This window comes from Puma concolor, chromosome B2 (assembly GCF_028749965.1).
Source record: "Puma concolor isolate L17-30 chromosome B2, mPumCon1.1.hap2, whole genome shotgun sequence".
Classification (NCBI taxonomy): Eukaryota; Metazoa; Chordata; class Mammalia; order Carnivora; family Felidae; genus Puma; species Puma concolor.
The window spans coordinates 125,541,970-125,552,250 of NC_141671.1; the positions used below are offsets into that span (position 1 = coordinate 125,541,970).

The 10,281-nt window shown below is 40.3% G+C and overlaps 1 long non-coding RNA gene across 1 annotated transcript; it reads left to right on the plus strand.

The window, feature by feature from the left end:
* The first annotated feature begins 240 nt into the window (after positions 1–240).
* LOC147581234 (uncharacterized) lies at positions 241–10,032 on the plus strand. Its single transcript, XR_015251565.1, has 3 exons — positions 241–817; positions 5,873–5,975; positions 7,509–10,032. It is a non-coding gene; the product is annotated as an uncharacterized LOC147581234 (long non-coding RNA).
* The last annotated feature ends 249 nt before the right edge of the window (positions 10,033–10,281 follow it).

Consider the following 10,281-nt stretch of genomic DNA (forward strand, 5'->3'; position numbering starts at 1 on the left):
GGATAAATAATCTCAAAATGTTAGCAGGGATTTTCCTTTGATGCTGGATTTACTGTTGATTTTTATTTTCTTCTTGTAGTTTCTGTATTTACCCAATACACATGGATTGTTTTTATAGATAACAATATGTTGTTAAAAACCTACTCATTTCAATTTTTTTTTTGCAACTATAAATTGTTAAAACTGAATTGGCTTTATGTAGACTTATGCTCCTAGTATGCTAAATTAGTTTTCTAAACCGATGTAACATAAGTCCAAAAATGCACAAAGTTAGCTCAAGAGACTGTTTATATGTTGGAGATATATGACCATAACCTCTTTTTTTGTCTTACTGCATATCTCAACTTTCTGAATTTCCTCTTCACAACGAATAACACATCCAGCGTTAGTTTTGACGTCTTCAGTGGGATCTCTACGTGGCTCAGCTCCCCAAGGAGAGATCCCCTTTGAGAATCTTCAGATCCTGGGAACGAGGGTCAAAAGTGTGTAGACAGAGACGCCAGGCCTTTAGAGAACTTCCGCCAACTTGGGGTGCCTTTTCACGTGTTCCGCAGTGTTCTCTTCCTGCCTTTACTCAAACTCCAGTTTGTGTCTTTCCAGTGCATCTGGCTGGAGTGTAAAAGCACCGAAGCTAATCACCTAACCACAGGTGTGGATCACCGATAGGATCTTAAATGAGGGCTCAGGAATTTGGCTGCGTGGAGCTGTGCCTGTGTTGGTTCTGGAAAGGGTGGGGAGAGACTTTTTTCTTTTTGGGGTGAAAGCAATTTCCAGTAATCTTCCTTGCCGTTGTACTTAATTTCACTCCTCAGAAAACGTAAGTAACTTTTTGAACCGAGTCACCCCAGTTCACAGTGCCCGCGCCTGGGAAGTGACCAGGGGGAGTGAAGTAGGCACGTCGATCACGGAGCAGCCAGTGTAGAGTAAGAGAGACTCCGGGCTTCCGGGCTCTTCCGGTTCGCAGTCTCTGATTTGTGACTCGGTTGGAGCAGATCTTGATTCTACCTGCAGATGGTCTACTTGATATCTGTCCCATGAGTCTCAGAGTTTTTGCCTTGATGGAATCTGGTTAGTATAGTCAAATGGCCATCGCTAGGCTAGTTGAGCCTGTATAAATTGTCAAATATAAACTGATAAACAGGGGCTCGTTTCTCCCAACTGGCCCTACTGCTATGGCAAGAGAAGGGAAACTGCCAGATTCCAAGCCTGTGCTCTGAACTCAAGTAAGTATTCTGAGGTAGAGAAACTGAGCCGGGCGGGGCACAGGCGCAAGCCAGTTGTGCCCCAGAACGGTGGAGTACGTGGACACGTCAAGTTGTCTTAATTTCTCTAAAGAGACAGGGCTCTCTGGGAGGCTGAAAACAAAAATGTCAGGGGAAGTGCTGAGTCAACATATATTGGCCATCGCTGTTTGGAAGTGGGTATTTTAAGCCAGTCCCCCTCTCATTCCAGTGCTTCACAGCCCACGTTGCCTCATCAGTTTTTCGGGGCACGTGACCGGGTTGATTGGCCAGCTTCTAGACCAAAAGAAATTGTGCATTCACCTCTGGCATTTGTCCCTCTGGAAAATGAGTGGACTGCACAAAACTATGTAAAAATCCTCCCTAAAATCCCCAGAGGAGATCATTTTCTCCTAGACTAGACAATGGACACCCTCTTCTTGTGTTGTCTGCCTGATTAGTTAACCTGGGCATGAAATTCTGGAGTTTCTCTCTCGCTTTCTTTATTCCCTCTCTCAGCCTCTCATTTTGCTTTTCTCCTTTTCTCGTCCTTCTTCCTCAGAATCTAAACAAACTACTCAACTTGCCTCTTGAGCCTCCATTTAGGATATTTCTCAACTGAAGCATGGTCTTGGGGCGCTAACCCTCGATTCCAAGCAGTTTATCAAAATATTTCAGTATTTTCAAATAAAAATAGAGCACTTCTGCAGAGGAATCCTAGTGAGTGAAAGTTTCTCTAGCTCTTTCCATGTACTTCGTAACTGTTAGTGATGTTATGGAGCTTGCAAAGTATAATGTTAAAAACAAAACATTATTTCACTGAAAAAAAAAACCCCACCATTTATGGTGCAATCATTATGTGTTGAGCACTCTCCAAGTGATTTCCTTGCCCTATCTTACTTACTTTTCTGGCAACCCTATAAATAAATGTTTTACTCCTTATTTTGAAGAAAATGAGTCACAAAGAAGTTAAACAGTCTTGGAAATCATACAGTTGGTGATGGGGCTGGGGTTCGAACTTAGTAGTTTGGTTTTTACTACATAGATCTAAGGAAGCATGAAGGAAATTGAGTTTTGAGCCAGATGTTGATGGAGAAGCAGAAGAGAGTATTAGATAAGTAAAAGACATTTGGGAATAGGTACTCAGATACTGTTTTATTAATTTATTAATAACTCTCTGTTTTAGAATTGCTTTTTATTTGGTGTGTGTTAGTTCAGGCTCAAAACAGTTCTTGACTTCAGGTTTGAGTTTTTGTCTTCCAACCAATTCAGAACCCGAGGAGGACATTGGGGTGGGCAAGGGGGGTGGTTAGGCTCCTATACACTGTCTAACCCATCTTTCAGCTCCTAAATGAGGGATGGTCCTTCAGTCTTGGCCCTTAGACCAAGGACCCACGTTACCCTCTTGGATACCACTTTCTATTTAGACACTGTCATCTCTACCTGCACCCTCTGCCTCCTCCCTGTCATGCCTTCTAGCCCCTCTGACCTCTGCTGCCTCTAGAAAAGAAGACCACTCCCTCACCTGTTCTGGTGGGGGGTGGGCTGGAAATAACCTTGGGTATTGTATGTGTAGCCTCTGGAAGACAATCAAATCACATACACTCCTAGTGGATTTTCTGTGCAGTTCTGACGTCTTCCGTCTAGAACTGCACACCCCAATGCCCTCTATGTTTTGACTTCTCTAAGTGCCAAGCCCAGGAGGGTGCAGGGTGGCGAGAGCCAGGAGGGGATAGAAACCATTTTTCTGCTATAAGCCACTCATTTTACATCTCTGTTCTCCTGGATATCAGCAATGGGTACACATTAATATAAAATCTATTTTTTGGCAAGTGGGAGAATAGTGACTATTGCTTGGAAGGGATCACATAATTTTATATATATTTCTTGTTTAAAACAACACATCCAGAGAATTATTATTACTACTATCACACCATTTTTTAAAATATAAGAAGGGTTTCAAATCTATTATTTTACTTATTTATTATTTTCCTTACATGAATCCTCATAACAATATTTTAGAAGGTAAATTAGGCATGAATATCTTTGGGAATCACACGTTCGTATATTGTCCTCTTTGCTACTTAACGTTTGCTGACCCATGATTGCTATTTTAAAGAAGGCTATCTTACTGTATCTGGCTAGTTTTTCTAACCTGTTTTCCAAGGATTAACCTCTATCCTATTCTTTTTTATTTCTTGGATTGATGGGATAGAAACATATTAAATAATAGTTTTACATCTGACATTTTTTTATTGGTACTTATTTTATTTTTTAAAAATATTTCATTTTTAAATTTAATTTTATTGTTTTTGGTATTGATTTTAAAGACAATGGCTCCAATATTTCCCCATTTTTTCCATTTCCAAATTTTATTTTCCTTTTGCATTTTTGTGAATGCTTACCTTTTTTCCTCTTTTTGATAGCAAAATTATTATATGTTATAAAAGTTTTGGAAAATATAAAAAGGTATAAAGACAAAAATACAAATCACAGCTAAAAAAAAAAAAATTCCACCTAGAAGTAAGCCTATAAACAACTTTGTGTATATTCTTTTCTATCTTCTCATGTTATCTCTATTTTTATAGCATCATAAATTGTTAAAATTCTTAATTGTTATACATTTTTAATGTTTATAGTTTTCCTGTATTTTAAATGGTGTAATGTTAAGCCTCTACTAACATAAATATTGAGTACATCTGAAATTTCTACTAAAATTACCTAATCAGTTTTAAGGCTTTTGATGAATAATTCCAGAAGGTTATCCAGAAAGTTTTACCAATATATGCTTCCAAAAACATTGCACGAGACTGTATATTTTACCAACCCCTAAACAACCTTAGGTGTAAACACTATTTCAATCTTTGCCTACTTGATGAGTAAAAATAGTACTCTAGCACTGTTTTATTTTGTATTTTAATCTTTCATGAGGCTGAGTATTTTGTGTGTTTGAATTGCCTTTTCACATTCTTTGTTCATTTCTTCTTACTGAGCAGCTAATTAAAAATAATTCTTATAAGATCTCTTTCTATTCTAAAGATATTAACCTCTTTTCTATTACATACTATTATTGGTTTGTCATTTGCTTGTTTTTGTTTCTTTGTTTCTTTTTGAGAGAAAGAGAGTGCAAGTGAGAGAGGGGCAGAGGGAGAAAGAAAGAGAATCTTAAGCAGGCCTTACACTCAGCACAGAGCCTGATGTGGGGCTTAATCTCACGACTGTAAGATCGTGACCTGAGCCAAAATCAAGAGTCAAATGCTTAACTGACTGAACTCGCCAGGCACCCCTCATTTGCCTTTTTAATGATATTTTAACAATTTTTTTAAGTTTAAATATTATGGATTGTTATCAAATTTTACCAAATCTCTATTGATACCTATTGATAATTTTCCTATTTTAAAATATATAGATGTGATATATTGCAGTAATAAAGATAAACCATATGGACTACACTTGTGTTCCATAAACTCTACTTAAGCATTATATAATTTCTTTGAATTTTACAGTACTTTCCAGGAGAACAAATCATGTCATGTTATTAGAGATACCAATTGTTTTCTTTCTTTCTTCTTTCTTCCTTTCTTTCTTTTTTTCCCTTCCTTCCTTCCTTCCTTCTTCCTTCCTTCCTTCCTTCCTTCCTTTTTTTCTTTCTTTCTTTCCTTCCTTCCTTCCTTTCTTTCTTTCTTTCTTTCTTTCTTTCTTTCTTTCTTTCTTCTTTCTTTCTTTCTTTCCTTCCTCCACATCCAGAATGGAGCCCAATGCAGGGCTGGAATTCACAACCCTGAGATTAAAACCTGGGCTGAGATCAAGAGTCAGATGCTTAACTGACTGAGCCACCCAGGTGTCCTGATTCCAACTGTTTTCTGCCTTGGGATTCTTCTGTAGCTGAACAACCAACCCGGCCTCCCCACTTTCAAGCATCAGGTAACTGCACTAGAATTGGCCCCCCGGTCAGAGGTCCCTCAGTACACTCCCAAATGGCCAGGCTGTCACGACTGTGAGTCGTGCCAATTAGATTTTCCTGTCGGGGACTTGGGACACTGAGTCAGTCAGTGGTGGGTATGTGATCTGAAGTGCGTTGAGTCACATGCCAGATGAACAACAGATATCCAGGAAACCTTGTGGTTTCTGAGATGTAGAAGGCATAGGGTGGGATCCTGAGGGCTTTTGAGTTTCTCATGTTTCCAGTGAGTCTTATTTATACTCTCCGCCCCTGGATTTTGTGAGAACCTCCAGAGTTTTTTCAACCATATACCTTCTCCTTTACTTAAGGAAGTTGGAGGTTCTTGATTTACGCTGCCAAAAGCTAACACGCACACATCATCTTGCTGGGTTGAAGTTCGTGACTATGTAATACCAGAACTCCAGGAGGTCACTGGCCTCCTAAAAAACAAAAAGGGTTGAACTCAGCACTGAATGATCCAGACGTTTCCTTCCAGCCCTATACTTCTATTTGTTTATGAAATTAATGGTGCTTTTTATTGGGACATTTTGTAAATTTAGCTTGGTAGAACTCTAGAATGACAGAGATTCAGTTAAAACCAATGGTCAAGAGGGAATATGTTGAGACAGACCTCTTAAGATAGGAGGACGTTTCTCATTTTCAAAAATTTGTATTTCCTTAAAACCTGAAGGCATATTTTGCTTTTCAGTCTTTGAATTGAAGCGGTACCTCTCCTTCCTAAACAGTGGAACTGTAGCTGTCTGTCTGTGCTTCTCTTCACGTACCTCAGACTGGGCATCTGGCAGTGACAGGTAATCAAATCATATCAAGGGACACTGAGCCAGCCATCTGTCCTAATTTCAGCCCTCAGAAGTAAGCTATTGGAAAGGGATTCAGCTTTTCATCTTGAGCTTACAAGCCAGCACGGTTCAATTTCCTCAATGAAAGTATTGATTTAGTCGTTTAAAAATAATTCCCAACCCTGCTGACATCAAGGAGATATGCCTCATAGCACCGAGATAAAAGATAATCATGCTGTGAATAAAGCTGTTAAATTTTCTTTCACACACAAAACAAAACTCTCAAATGCATGTCTTAAATAGCCAACAGAAAAGAGCAGCAAGCTAATTACGACTTGAGGATTAGGAAAGTACAGCACTGGGAGGTGATGAGGGGGTTGAAGGTGACAAACTGTGGTCCCCCTGAAGCCAGTGCCATTCTGGAGTGTTCCTCCTACTGATGTTGCGAGATATGAATGACAGCCCTAAATCAACACTTTGGCTGACATATATTTCATATTTTGTTCATCTTTTTGCTATCGAGATAGTGGCATTCTCTTCTTATGGTGATTATATTTGTGTGACGTTTAAACTAATAAGTGTATTTTTATTTGAAGTATCACATTGTATTTGAACTATCGTACAACCAGTGTCAAAACTGATTGGCTTTTACTTTTAAATCCCTAATATCTTAGTCAGTTTGGGCTGCTATATCAAATTATCATAGTCTGAGTGACTTAATGCGCATTTATTTCTCATGCTTCTGGAGGCTATAAGTCTGAGATCAGAGTGCCAGCAAGCCCAGGTTCTTAGTGAGGGTCCCTCTTCCTGATTATGTCCTCACATGGCCTTTCATTGGTGCATGCATAAAAATGGGGGGGGGGTATTAACAAAGGAATTTTAAGGGACACAAGCATTCAGTTTATAGCAGCTGGTGATACCTATTCTATTCAGGGATCTGTGCATTGCATCTTAGGTTGGATTTCCCAGAAGTGGACCCTGAGATTTCCCAGCCCCGGAGAGAGGAGGGACCCCATGTGAAAGTAGTTTGTTAGGACACGAAACCGGTGGGGGATGGGGATTGGCACGTGTGTCATATCAAAGTCCCGCAGGGAATAACCCTTACTCAATCCTGCAGTAAAACCGTCCTGATTAGGGCAAGGGTTACAAAGAGCACCCAGGGGGTGCACATTCTTATGAAATTATGACTTTTAAGCCCAACAGGCTGGGAAATCTGAGGGCAGCCCTCTAAAGAGCTGGTTGGTAGGCGTGAAAGTCCCGTTGAGAGAAGGCTTGTACAGGAAAGGGATCCCACAGCACATGCGTGGAGCACAAACAGCGGATTCCAAGAAACGAAAACGGACTCGAGCTAACGTCAGTAAAAGGGTCTCGATTAAGATTGCATTTGGCTGCATGTGTTAGAAGCCGGACTCGGTACTAAGGAGAAGAGTTTGTGTTTCTAATTAACAGGAAGTTTAGAGATGGGCAGTGTGGGATTGGTGTAGCTGCTTCCTGATGTTCTGAGTGATCCGGGTTCCTACTCTGTCTTCTTGCTTGTTGCTTCAGGATGGCCAGATACCTCTTCTACTTCCAGCCTCATGCCTGCATTCCTGGCGGGAAGAAGAAGGGGACAGAATGAAGCCCACGTGTATCAGGAAAGCAACCATTTCCCAGAAATCTCTGGCAGACTTCTCGATTATTTTTCATCGGCTCTGAATTCCGTACTTCCCTTTAGATGTAAGGAATTTTGGGAAGGTGGCACATGGTGTCCCTGAAAAGAACGATTTGTCTTTTAGTAAAGGATGGGCAGTGACTGGGTATCCGGCAGTGTCCATCCAGCAGAGGTTTTTGTTTTATTTTGTTTTTGCAAAAATACAACCGGCCATCTTAAGGGCATCCCAGGCCAAGATGCAGGCACCCCTTGAATTCCTGGGATTGTGCCAGAACTGGCCGATGAGGAGCTTGTATTCTGTAACTTAAGTTTGAATGGACAATGGAACATGCACCTGCGCAGAGGAGATACGTGAAAAAGCATGCTTTCACGTTGACCTGTAGCTGGTGAGCAGTGGGCGGAGCGCCGTTAGCGTGGCTCTACACGCCATGCCCCGGACCTGAGTTGGGCTGGGTGTGGTGGTGGTGACGGTGATGGTGAGGGCAGCCACAGCAGCAGCAGCAGGGGCAGCAGTAGTCACAGCCCTGGAGAGAGGAGGGACCCCAGTGCCAGGATCCATGGCAGGAGGCCAGTTCGCCAGTGTGTCTCTGGAGCCCGTCTCTGGGGCATTGGCACAGATCTTAACGCTTTGGCCAGGAACTCTTAGAGCTCAGGTGGCAAAACTTTGTCAGCAAAATTATTACAGAATGAAAACGTACACATGGACATTTCAACAAAACCTGTTAAGGAGGAATTAGAATTCTTCATAGTTTAAAACCTCTGTTTTCGCTAACTGCTGCAGCACCGTAAAACAAATATCCATAAACTTAGAAACAGAAATTAAATGTAACGATGATCACACTTCATGAAATAGAACGCTATTTTCCTATGAAGCATCAGATGAAACCGTTTTAATGAAGATAATTTTGAAATTAGTTTTCCTTTGTAATTGAATATACAGTGATAGAATGCGTAAACAAGTATTTGAATTATATATAAATCATGAAGTCCATTTCTTGTATAACCTCCACAAATTACAGGAAATGTAAGAAGAAATGTTAAAATGCCATGGTATAAGTTTACATTTAAAATTAAATTTAGACTGACATGAAAATGATCTGTATGAAGACAAGTTTTTTTCAGAAAAATTGTTCTGCAAGAATCATCAGCTTTAGATGTACTAATATTTATATATATATTTCTAATATTTATATTTTAATATAATTAATTGGAAATTTATCCCAATGTTTTCATAGCCTATAAAATACTCTTTTATGTAAAGTTTATTTATTTTGAGAGAGAAAGAGAGAGAGTGAGAATGGGGGAGAGGCTGAGAGAGAGAGAGAGAGAGAGAGAGAGAGAGAACTTCAAGCAGGCTCCAGGTTCAGCAAGGAGCCTGACAGGGGGCTCAATCCCAAGACTGTGAAATCATGACCTGAGCAGAAATCAAGAGTCTAATGTTGAACTGACTGAGGCACCCAGGCGCCCCACCTATAAGATACTCTTAACAGCTTCAGTAACTGTGGCATCAGCAGACAAATCCTCCTAAATATTAAAAATCATCAAAAATTGTTTGCAATCTTGAATTTTCCAAGAGCAACTCACATTGCTTTCAATAACATAGATTGAAAATGAAGTTGCGGGGCGCCTGGGTGGCTCAGTCGGTTAAGCGGCCGACTTCGGCTCAGGTCATGATCTCGCAGTCTGTGAGTTTGAGCCCCGCGTCGGGCTCTGTGCTGACCGCTCAGAGCCTGGAGCCTGTTTCAGATTCTGTGTCTCCCTCTCTCTCTGCTCCTCCCCCGTTCATGCTCTGTCTCTCTCTGTCTCAAAAATGAATAAACGTTAAAAAAAAATTAAAAAAAAAAAGAAAATGAAGTTGCTAAAAGTAAAAATGTTGATGATTTAATAAATATATTTGCAGAAATGAGCCAGAAGAGTCTTACAATCAATCAAGCTATCACACTAATGAAGCTTTATTTATTATATTATAAAGATCATGACACCAAAGATATTTTCTTCAGTTTGTAAGTTTATACTGTTACCTATGTATCACAATTACCCCTACTTATGGACTGAATTGTATCCCCCTGCCAAATCCATATGTTGAAGTCCTAACCTTCTATGTGACTCTATTTGGAGACAGGGCCATTAAAGAGGTAATTAAGGTTAAGTAGGGTGATGAGGGCTGGGCTCTAATCCTGTAGGACTAGTATCCTTATGAGAAGAAAAGTCACTAGACATCTCTCTCACTCTGTGTGTGTGTGGGTGTGCGTGTGCGTGTGTGCATGCAGAAGAAAGGTTATGTGAGACATGGCAAGAAGGCAGCTGTGTGCCAGCCAGGAAGAGGTATCTTATCAGAAACCCTGACAGCACCTTGATCATACTTAAGACTTCTAGCCTCCAGAGCTGTGAGAAAATAAATTTCTGTTGCATAAGCAACCCAGTCTGTAGAGTTCTGTTAAGGCAGCCTGAGATAATATGCCCGTATACATTTTATAAATAATAAAATATTTTAAAGGAAAAGCCTTCATATTTCAGTACCTTTAATGGCATTTTCCCCTTGCTTTCGAACAAAGGGCTCCACATTTTCATTTTGCACTGGGTTCTGAATTATACAGCTGGCTTTTCTCTGAGTTGAAGTCACACTTTGTGCATCTCCTAAGGGTTTCAAAATGGTTCTTCTCTCTG